The sequence below is a fragment of the Salmo salar genome, chromosome 28, assembly GCF_965601325.2.
Source record: "Salmo salar chromosome 28, fSalSal1, whole genome shotgun sequence".
Classification (NCBI taxonomy): Eukaryota; Metazoa; Chordata; class Actinopteri; order Salmoniformes; family Salmonidae; genus Salmo; species Salmo salar.
The window spans coordinates 3,394,895-3,407,001 of record NC_138318.1 but is presented as its reverse complement, the minus strand read 5'-3'; positions in this window follow the sequence as shown (position 1 = coordinate 3,407,001).

Sequence of the window (12,107 nt, the reverse complement as noted above, 5' to 3'; positions counted from 1 at the left end):
GTCTGAGGATCTCATCTCGGTACCTAATGGCAGTCAGGCTACCTATGGCGAGCACATGGAGGGCTGTGCGGCCCCCCAAAGAAATGCCACCCCACACCATGACTGACCCACTGCCAAACCGGTCATGCTGGAGGATGTTGCAGGCAGCAGAACGTTCTCCACGGCGTCTCCAGACTCTGTCACGTCTGTCACATGTGCTCAGTGTGAACCTGCTTTCATCTGTGAAGAGCACAGGGCGCCAGTGGCGAATTTGCCAATCTTGGTGTTCTCTGGCAAATGCCAAACGTCCTGCACGGTGTTGGGCTGTAAGCACAACCCCCACCTGTGGACGTCGGGCCCTCATACCACCCTCATGGAGTCTGTTTCTGACCGTTTGAGCAGACACATGCACATTTGTGGCCTGCTGGAGGTCATTTTGCAGGGCTCTGGCAGTGCTCCTCCTGCTCCTCCTTGCACAAAGGCGGAGGTAGCGGTCCTGCTGCTGGGTTGTTGCCCTCCTACGGCCTCCTCCACGTCTCCTGATGTACTGGCCTGTCTCCTGGTAGCGCCTCCCTGCTCTGGACACTACGCTGACAGACACAGGAAACCTTCTTGCCACAGCTCGCATTGATGTGCCATCCTGGATGAGCTGCACTACCTGAGCCACTTGTGTGGGTTGTAGACTCCGTCTCATGCTACCACTAGAGTGAAAGCACCGCCAGCATTCAAAAGTGACCAAAACATCAGCCAGGAAGCATAGGAACTGAGAAGTGGTCTGTGGTCACCACCTGCAGAACCACTCCTTTATTGGGGGTATCTTGCTAATTGCCTATAATTTCCACCTCTTGTCTATTCCATTTGCACAACAGCATGTGAAATTTATTGTCAATCAGTGTTGCTTCCTAAGTGGACAGTTTGATTTCACAGAAGTGTGATTGACTTGGAGTTACATTGTGTTGTTTAAGTGTTCGCTCACGTTGTGACAACTTTTTACCAATTGTAGGTAGGCTGTTGAGATTATCATTATGGAGAACCCTATTTCTAACCCATTTTCCATATAACATATTAATACACTAGAACTGATGCTCATCAAGAAATACTAAAGACAAAGCACTGGAAAACGACTGGGCGCATTACATAAATTCGCTCGGATGTTATGGGGGGTGATAAGAGACAGAATTAAGCCTCGTGAAGCCACTGATACCTTTCAGAAAGTCACCTAATGTCTTCCTAGCGCCATAAAATACCACCATGAATTAACATGGACTGTCAACAGAGAAAACTTTTTTTTCTAAAGTGTCAAACTGCCAATGCGTTCACGTCAAGTGACATGTACACGTCATGTAGTCATAGTGTTCACGTTGTGTAACATGGCACTGACACGTCACATGTCAGTTTGCTTGTAAGTTTATTATGAATGATCTTACCATGAATACCTTAAAAATGGCTACATATGTTACGCGTCACATGTTAGTTTAAGTATCTGTTTAGTTTATTATTAAAGATCTCACCATGAATGCCTTAGAAACGTCTACATGTACAGTACATGATTTTGTAAAAAATATTTTTAATTGCCAGAGTAATCTAATCAATTTAATTAGTCAATTTAGCTAAAATAGGCATAACACCTCAATACAAAAAATATTAGGCTAGTTGATATCGCAGCCAGCGACCATTACTGTGTAGATATGCCTATTTCTCACATCAATACAGACACAATGGCTTCTTTGTTGGAGGTAGCCCTATTCAGAAATAAGAGGTAGCCTAGATCTCTAGTGGCGCATTCAAAACAACTCGTAACTCTGCAATCTCTGACTTCCGACTTCAGTGCATTCAAGACAACTGGGAACTCTGGAAAAAACACAGAGCTCAAACTTAGAAAAATTGTTTTGTCATGATTTGACCTTGTTTTTCCCCCAGAGTACTCAGTTTACCGGTTTAACAGACACAATCACTGTCACCATGCAATCCTTAGGCTATACATTTCTGTGGAGATGTCTGGTTAAATGCAGGGCTCGAATTGAGGGGGTATGTGAGGATATAGGCCTAACCTTTGTTATAGAGACAGGTAAAAAGCATATGCTACCCCTTGTTTACTTAGCCTTAGAAAAAACAACGGTCCACATTATGTAAAGCGATCTAGGCTATAACAATGATTAATTCCATGATTATTTCCGCAGAGTCTACTAGCCTATCGAAGGTCTTGCTCAAGACTCAACATGGTTTCTTGCTCAGACTCAACATGGTTTCTTGGTAGACCTATAGGCTTATAAAAACATTCATTTTTAAATGAAAAGCAAGTATCATTATCACAGGAAAATATGGTTGTTTCATTAAATGATTCGCAATTTAGAATACTTTTTTTATTTTTTATTTTATTTCACCTTTATTTAACCAGGTAGGCAAGTTGAGAACAAGTTCTCATTTACAATTGCGACCTGGCCAAGATAAAGCAAAGCAGTTTGACACATACAACAACACAGAGTTACACATGGAGAAAAAAAAACATACAGTCAATAATACAGTAGAAAAATAAGTCTATATACAATGTGAGCAAATGAGGTGAGATAAGGGAGGAAAAGGCAAAAAAGGCCATGGTGGAAAAGTAAATACAATATAGCAAGTAAAACACTGGAATGGTAGATTTGTAGTGGAAGAAAGTGCAAAGTAGAAATATAAATAATGGGGAGCAAAGGAGCAAAATAAATAAATACAGTAGGGGAAGAGGTAGTTGTATGGGCTAAATTATAGATGGGCTATGTACAGGTGCAGTGATCTGTGAGCTGCTCTGACAGCTGGTGCTTAAAGCTAGTGAGGGAGATAAGTGTTTCCAGTTTCAGAGACTTTTGTAGTTCGTTCCAGTCATTGGCAGCAGAAAACTGGAAGGAGAGACGGCCAAAGGAGGAATTGGCTTTGGGGGTGACCAGAGAGATATACCTGCTGGAGCGTGTGCTACAGGTGGGTGCTGCTATGGTGACCAGTGAGCGGAGATAAGGGGGACTTTACCTAGCAGGGTCTTGTAGATGACCTGGTGCCAGTGGGTTTGGCGACGAGTATGAAGCGAGGGCCAGCCAACGAGAGCGTACAGGTCGCAGTGGTGGGTAGTATCTGGGGCTTTGGTGACAAAACGGATGGCACTGTGATAGACTGCATCCAGTTTATTGAGTAGGGTATTGGAGGCTATTTTGTAAATGACATTGCTGAAGTCGAGGATCGGTAGGATGGTCAGTTTTACGAGGGTATGTTTGGCAGCATGAGTGAAGGATGCTTTGTTGCGAAATAGGAAGCCAATTCTTGATTTAACTTTGGATTGGAGATGTTTGATGTGAGTCTGGAAGGAGAGCTTACAGTCTAACCAGACACTTAGGTATTTGTAGTTGTCCACATATTCTAAGTCAGAACCGTCCAGAGTAGTGATGCTGGACGGGCGTGCAGGTGCAGGCAGCGATCGGTTGAAGAGCATGCATTTAGTTTTACTTGTATTTAAGAGCAGTTGGAGGCCACGGAAGGAGAGTTGTATGGCATTGAAGCTCGTCTGGAGGGTTGTTAACACCGTGTCCAAAGAAGGGCCAGAAGTATACAGAATGGTGTCGTCTGCGTAGAGATGGATCAGAGACTCACCAGCAGCAAGAGCGACATCATTGATGTATACAGAGAAAAGAGTTGGCCCAAGAATTGAACCCTGTGGCACCCCGTGGCACCCCCATAGAGACTACCAGAGGCCCGGACAACAGGCCATCCGATTTGACACATTGAACTCTATCAGAGAAGTAGTTGGTGAACCAGGCGAGGCAAGTGTTTGAGAAGCCAAGGCTATTGAGTCTGCCGATGAGGATGTGGTGATTGACAGAGTCGAAAGCCTTGGCCAGGTCAATGAATACGGCAGCACAGTATTGTTTCTTATCGATGGCGGTTACGATATTGTTTAGGACCTTGAGCGTGGCTGAGGTGCACCCATGACCAGCTCTGAAACCAGATTGCATAGTGGAGAAGGTGCGGTGGGATTCGAAATGGTCGGTAATCTGTTTGTTGACTTGGCTTTCGAAGACCTTAGAAACGCAGGGTAGGATAGATATAGGTCTGTAGCAGTTTGGGTCAAGACTGTCCCCTCCTTTGAAGAGGGGGATGACAGCAGCTGCTTTCCAACCTTTTGGTATCTCAGACGACACGAAAGAGAGGTTGAACAGGCTAGTAATAGGGGTTGCAACAATTTTGGCAAATCATTTTAGAAAGAAAGGGTTCAGATTGTCTAGCCCGGCTGATTTGTAGGGGTCCAGATTTTTCCGCTCTTTCAGAACATCAGCTGACTGGATTTCGGAGAAGGAGAAATGGGGAAGGCTTGGGTGAGTAGCTGTGGGGGGTGCAGTGCTGTTGACCGCGGTAGGGGTAGCCAGGTGGAAAGCATGTCCAGCCATTGAAAAATGCTTATTGTAATTCTCAATTATAGTGGATTTATCAGAGGTGACAGAATTTCCTATCCTCAGTGCAGTGGGCAGCTGGGAGGAGGTGTTCTTATTCTCCATGGACTTTACAGTGTCCCAAAACTTTTTTGAGTTTGTGTTGCAGGAAGCAAATTTCTGCTTGAAAAAGCTAGCCTGGGCTTTTCTAACTGCCTGTGTATATTGGTTTCTAACTTCCCTGAAAAGTTGCATATCACGGGGGCTGTTCGATGCTAATGCAGAACGCCACAGGATGTTTTTGTGTTGGTTAAGGGCAGTCAGGTCTGGAGAGAACCAAGGGCTATATCTGTTCCTGGTTCTAAATTTCTTGAATGGGGCATGCTTATTTAAGATGGTGAGGAAGGCATTTTTTTTAAATAACCAGGCATCCTCTACTGACGGGATGAGGTCAATATCCTTCCAGGATACCCCGGCAAGGTCGATTAGAAAGGCTTGCTCACTGAAATGTTTCAGTGAGCGTTTGACAGTGATGAGTGGAGGTCGTTTGACCACTGGCCCATTACGGAAGCAGGCAATGAGGCAGTGATCGCTGAGATCTTGGTTGAAAACAGCAGAGGTGTATTTAGAGGGCAAGTTGGTTAGGATGATATCTATGAGGGTGCCCTGTTTACAGCTTTGGGGTGGTACCTGGTAGGTTCATTGATAATTTGAGTGAGATTGAGGGCATCAAGCTTAGATTGTCGGATGGCTGGGGTGTTAAGCATGTCCCAGTTTAGGTCACCTAGCAGCACAAGCTCTGAAGATAGATGGGTGGCAATTAGTTCACACATGGTGTCCAGAGCACAGCTGGGGGCAGAGGGTGGACTATAGCAGGCGGCAACGGTGAGAGACTTGTTTTTAGAGATATTGATTTTTAAAAGTAGAAGTTCAAATTGTTTGGGTACAGACCTGGATAGTAGGACAGAACTCTGCGGGCTATCTCTGCAGTAGATTGCAACACCGCCCCCTTTGGCCATTCTATCTTGTCTGGAAATGTTGTAGTTAGGGATGAAGATTTCAGAGTTTTTGGTGGACTTCCTAAACCAGGATTCAGACACGGCTAGGACATCCGGGTTGGCAGAGTGTGCTAAAGCAATGAATAAAACAAACTTAGGAAGGAGGCTTCTAATGTTAACATGCATGAAACCAAGGCTATTACGGATACAGAAGTCATCAAAAGAGAGCGCCTGGGGAATAGGAGTGGAGCTAGGCACTGCAGGGCCTGGATTCACCTCTACATCACCAGAGGAACAGAGGAGGAGAAGGATAAGGGTACAGCTAAAAGCTATGAGAATTGGTCGTCTATGACGTCCGGAATAGAGAGTAAAAGGAGCAGGTTTCTGGGGGCGATAAAATAACTTCAAGGTATAATGTACAGACAAAGGTATGGTAGGATGTGAATACAGTGGAGGTAAACCTAGGCATTGAGTGATGATGAGAGAGATATTGTCTCTAGAAACATCATTGAAACCAGAAGATGTCATAGCATGTGTGAGTGGTGGAACTGAAAGGTTGGATAAGGTATAATGAGCAGGGCTAGAGGCTCTACAGTGAAATAAGCCAATAAACACTAACCAGAACAGCAATGGACAAGACATTTTGACATTAAGGAGAGGCATATTAGTGGTAGGCTATGCTTACAGCAAAAGACCAAAAAGATAGAATTGGTATGGGTCTATCCATAGACCAAACAATTTAACAGATAAACACTTTGTTATTCTGGAGAATCACATTGAATCAGACTATTCATTTCAGTGCAGTTGCGTTCTTACGCATATCCTTAGTCTAAACGGAACCGAAAACACCCCAGTCTGTTTTGATGACAGATCATGATAAAGCCTGAGCATTTCAGCTATATTTGTCATTGATTTAGCCCACAATTACCGACAGATTTGATACACATGAAGGCCTATATTTACTCTGGATTTGACAATCAATAGATTGACTAGGATCCTTTGACTTTTCCCTATGTTATATTTGTTCTCAATTTGGCTAAATGTAGTCCAATTTATACGCTTTTAACGTTTTCCTATTAATTTACATAGGCTAACCATTGCCATTAATGATATTTACTATCATCTGCTTTTTATGAATAAAAAGGCATCAGGGTAAAACAAAACAAAAAGTTTTGGCCCCCCGACACATTGTTACTTATCTTAGATCACAAAGTCAGCTAACTTCCACTCCATTCATATGCAAATACATTTGATTCTTATATTTACATTTTAGTCATTTAGCAGACGCTCTTATCCAGAGCGACTTATAGGAGCATATAGAGTTAAGTGCCTTGCTCAAGGACACATCAACAGATTTTTCACCTAGTCAGCTTGGGGATTCAAACCAGCAACCTTTCGGTTACTGACCCAACACTCTTAACTACTAGGCTACCTGCCGCCCATACATTGGCTTTGAGCTGGCCTTCCCTTATCTACACTGAAATAATATTATTTCACTAGTCCTCTATTATGAGGAAAAATATGTATAGCTCATTAGTACACCCTTGTGTTTGAATATATCTATTGTAGGTCCTAGGATACAACAATGAATCATGTTGAACTAACAAATACCATCAAGGGATACCTTAAAATTTACAATAATGAACAGCTTGTGAAACAGCTGTGAAAACCAACCTGCCAATATTTAAGAATTAAGAATTAACGCTTTGATATTTTTTTGGTACAGGTGTGTCAATTTACTTTCAGAGATTTTCTGTACACTGACATGGCAATCATAGCCTGACATACTATCCAACTACACTGAACATTGCTGTGTGGGTGGGAGGTTCTGCCTGTCACTTGTTCTCAACAGGTAGTCAGTCTCGGAAGGGGGACGCAAAGAGGGAGACAGTGAAGTCCAGGTACTGGTGCTCTGTTTGTTCTGAGTGTTTGCAATGCTAGTGTTTTTAGTTAATCTGTGTATCTCACATTATGTGCCCAGTATGATAGAGCAAGAACATTTCTTAGCAGATAATGACAACATGACAATAACAGTAGCTGTAGATGATGTAATGAAAAGTTGGAGGGTGGTTGGTAATGGAGGACTTCAGGTGGATCCATTTCTGGGTGTTAGGCAGAACCCCTAGGTCCTGGAGAACAGGAGCAGAGTAAAGGGAACAGGGTAGGAGACAGAGACAGAGACGTAAACAAGCAAACACACAGGTTACAGTTTCATCAGGTATGTAAAAATACAGTTATTCAATGATTTAATTTAAATGTTTGATTAGACATGCAATATTGTTAATGGCAGACAGAAAAGAAAGGATACCCGTCAATTTTTTTTATGTCAGTGGGGTGGATGAGGGAGGTAAGGAATGGTCCCTGGAAAAGATGAGAGCGGTGAGTTGTGAGAGAAACTCTGGGGTGGTGTCATATCCCCTTGAGTCATACACTTTAACAGTACCTACCTGGCAGCGGAGGTTACTTAACGTGACCCAGTAGTTAGCCTTCATATTGACTATTTGGAGAAACGCCCGGGCCAGTGTTGGAACTGCTGACAGCATGGCGATGCCGCCCACCGCGAGGAGGAAAATACAAATAGTCATCATCTGAGATTTTTATATTCAACTTAACGGATGGTGACCCCATCTACTGTAGGAGCGAAAGAGAAGCAAGGTTTCCCAGGTCTCGCCTTCCATTCGTCCTTCAAAACCAAGTCATTCGCCCAGATGTCGAAGCTCTTGGTCACCTCCTTGAATATCCTCCGGTAGCTTTCCTTCTGTTTCACCTGCGCCTTGTCCATGTTCAATCTCACCTTGATTGATAATAGAAATAAATACCATTTATATTTCATATTATTACAAATACATCACTTACGTATCTCTCAGAGGGCCAGAAAATAGATTTACAGCGGACAATAATTTTTACCTGGTCAAAAACCTCCACATCCTTCTCAGCCTGTGCCCGAAGGTGGTCCTCGAAGGCATTCTGATCTGGTTCGATAACTTCCACCATATCAGGTGGAGTTTCAGTGATCTGAAAGCATGTTATACAAAAATAGCAATATACAAACAAGATTAAGTCAATCACAAAGTTGAAATACAACAGTATATCCAATAATTGTATATACAATTGCATTGTTTACCTCAAGTCAACAGGTGCAGCTCCCGTCCATACAGCAGGCAATAGGGTGAGTGCTCTGGAGGCCTGGACGCTGATTTTGTGTGCAAAGAGAATTACCTTCAGGTTGTCCTCCCACCATTCCTGGAACCATTCAAGGGACTTGCCCATGGCAGTCTTGAGGGTCTGGTTGGTCCGTTCATCCAAACCTGGAGGAGGGGGTAGGAAAGGGATATCTATTGACAATGGAAGATGGAAATGGAAATGTCTGATTATGTACCATTGAAAAACTAAAACTAATTGTAAAAAAAAAATTAACAAACCATTGGTGACAAAATATAACCTATAACATCTGTACCTTGTTCCAGAGTTGATGACCTTGGTCACTCAAGATGAGAACCGTGGGTATTGAAGATATCCATCATCGCTTTGGAGGTGGCCTCGCCAGTCTCGTCCTTGATTGGTATCATACAAAGGAAAATACATTTTTGTTTCCAAGCACCCTTTTTAAATGGGTTACAGAAGGGAATTCAGAGTTAAGCACGTTCTCTTCCTTCACAGACCCTAATGGGCATTGCCTCCACCCACTTGGTAAAATAATCGGTCACCGTCAGACACCAGCAGTTTCCATTCCTGGATTTGGTGAAGGGTCTGATGAGGTCCACCCCTAACATATAAAGTCTTAGAGAGAAGATTACTTCATTCTAACCCGTATCTGTGTCATTCAGTATGCAGATTTTCATATTTGTAAGGATATGACACACAATCTATAATATTGAACTCTGCTGTGGTCAAATAAAGCAACTATTACAAAACAACTTATCAGGGCAAAATTTGAGCTGTGACACTTACCAATCATGTGCCATGGTGAAACGATTGATGGGCTTCAACTCCTATGCCACAGTCTTCACCCTCTCAAACTTCTGTCAGGCTAGACAGGTACTGACCTTTAAGCACAAGGTGACAAATTTAATCATTGTATTCTCTCGAATATGGCATTCATTGAAATCATAATAATTTCAGATATAATAGAATATGATCGATAAACAAAAGGTTATTTCACTTGCCCAACTGTCCACATCCTTGACAATCCCAAGCCAAAAGAAGCGTATGTTTATTTTGGCAATCATGAGCTTCACTCTGAAATGGCCAACATGCATCTCGGTCAGCATGGTCTCCTTCTCCTCAATGAAAATCACCCTCCTGTGTGGCTGGCCATCCTTACACCGTAGGTACATGTGCCGAACCAGTTTGAAGACAAGAGTTGTTGAAATACTCAAGTCTAAGTAATTTTGTACGACTGTCTTTGTCTGTTTCTCCCCCCCATCTCTCTTTGTCTTTCACTCTTTTCCCACCTCTCTCCTTCACTCTCACTTTCATCCTTTCTTTCTCCCCCCCTCTCTGTCTGTGTGTCTGCCTAGCAAAGACACCTAGTTAAGGGCAGTTGGAAAGACCATAATTGCTTAGACCTATCCATTTGATTGATCAGGGTTAACTTATAGCTAGATTCCTCAATATGACAGACATAACTAAGTGTATAACTAGCAACTTCTAGATGACCAACTACCTAGATGGAAAATGGTTGTTGAAAAATGTTTGTTCCTAGCTAAATCCTTCCAGTTATGTAATAGAAGTTAACTGCTTAACGTTACCCTGAATAGTGCATTTCTGCCCCCTACGATTGCTGCGCCTCTTGTCGAGATCAGTAGTGCCTTCATAGTACTTTGCCTGTTTGGAAAGATAAAATAAACACTCCTCAAGTGATTCCATGGAAGTGCAAGCTACATACAAACAGAAAGCTACAAAAACAGTTAGCTAGCTAACATTAGCTAAACAAAACTGTCTGACTAGCTAGCTAGCTGACTAGGCAGGCTGATGTAAGTAAATAAATAATGTTACAGTAGGTAGCCATTTCAATCCAAAAACAGCTTAAATTATTTATTCCTATTTAACAAGATTTTGTTTTATAAAGACAAGTATATGGAAATATGAACACTCGTTGTCTTCTTCTAATGTTTATGTCAGATTACAAACTGGGTCTTCTTCTTTGATACTATGGCGGTCTGCAAACAAATGTCACAGGTGCATGCCGCCACATTTTTACATTTCAGTCATTTAGCAGACGCTCTTATCCAGAGCAACTTACAGTAGTGAATGCATACATTTCATACATTTTTTTTTCTGTGCTGGCCCCCGTGGGAATCAAACCCACAACCCTGGCGTTGCAAACACCATGCTCTACCAACTGAGCTACAGGGAAGGCCTGGCTACTGCTCTGGCTATATATCAGCCCAAATAATGAACAAAATACAAATTGTCACGTCTACTCCCGCTCCTCCCCTCCGGTGTTCGACGTCGCCGGTATACTAACCATCGGTCCTGGGATTCATCATTAAGCACACCTGTCATCAATCATTACGTGCACCTGCATGTCATCATGATACTCACCTGGACTCCATTACCTCACCTATATCTGTCTATCCCTTTGGTTCTTTCCTCAGTCAGTATTGTTGTTCCTGTGTTTATGCATAGACGCTACTGTTATGTTGTCTCGGTTCATGGTTGTATTTTTTTCTGTTTCAACTGCACCTGCTTCTTGACTCTCAGCGTCTCTGTTACAGAATATTGACTCAAACAATGTAAGCAGTGTAATATTCATATGTGAATACATACTGAATTATAATTGGATGCATTTTACCGCCGTATCATACTGTGCGGTGATTGGTTAAGACCACCCAGACGGTTAGGTCATGGCAGTTGATCGTGGTTGGAGATAGGCTAACAGGTAGTTGTAGCTAGTTAATAAAGAGTTATGTTAAGAAACATCCTGTAGTTCTGCGTTTTATTATTTTGTACAAAGTGTACAAAACAAAACATGGTGTCAGAGTAAATGGTCTTAAAAGATGGATTTTTCTGGAGTTCCTTCACCTCGAATGGACTGGGAGTCTACAAACTTACCCGATGCATGGCGTAAGTACAAACAGCATGTGGAGCTAATGTTCACGGGTCCCCTGAAGGAAAGAGGAGAAGAGGAAAAATGTAGCTACCTGCTCCTCTGGATCGGTGAAAAAGGGAGAGATATTTACAACACATGGACACTTACCGAGGCTGAATCAAAGGTACTGAAAACATACTACGATCGTTTTGAAGCATATGTTGTGCCGAAGACTAATACAATTTTCGCTAGGTACAAATTCCATGAGAAAGTACAGGGAGCTAGCGAGTCTTTTGAACAGTTTGTGACTGAGCTGCGTCTGCTTGTGAAAGACTGTGATTATGCAAACAAGGATGAGATGGTCAGGGACCGTATTGTATTTGGAATACACTCACCGCGAGTGAGAGAGAAACTTTTGAATGTTGGGTCTGAGCTAACGCTGGACAAAGCTATCGACATAGCCAGATCTCACGAGCTAGCACAGGCTCAGATGAAAACCATTTCGCGCCGCAGCACGAGCGCATCACGTGAACAAGCAGTGCACGCAGTCAGGCAGACATCAAAGCACACCTCCGGTGCCCAGAGAGAGCGTTTCAGAACGGAGAGAGACATAACTCCAAAACAGAGCGACACAGACTCAAAACGCCCCAAAACATGTGGATATTGTGGATACAAAGTGCATGGCGAACAAGGAAATTG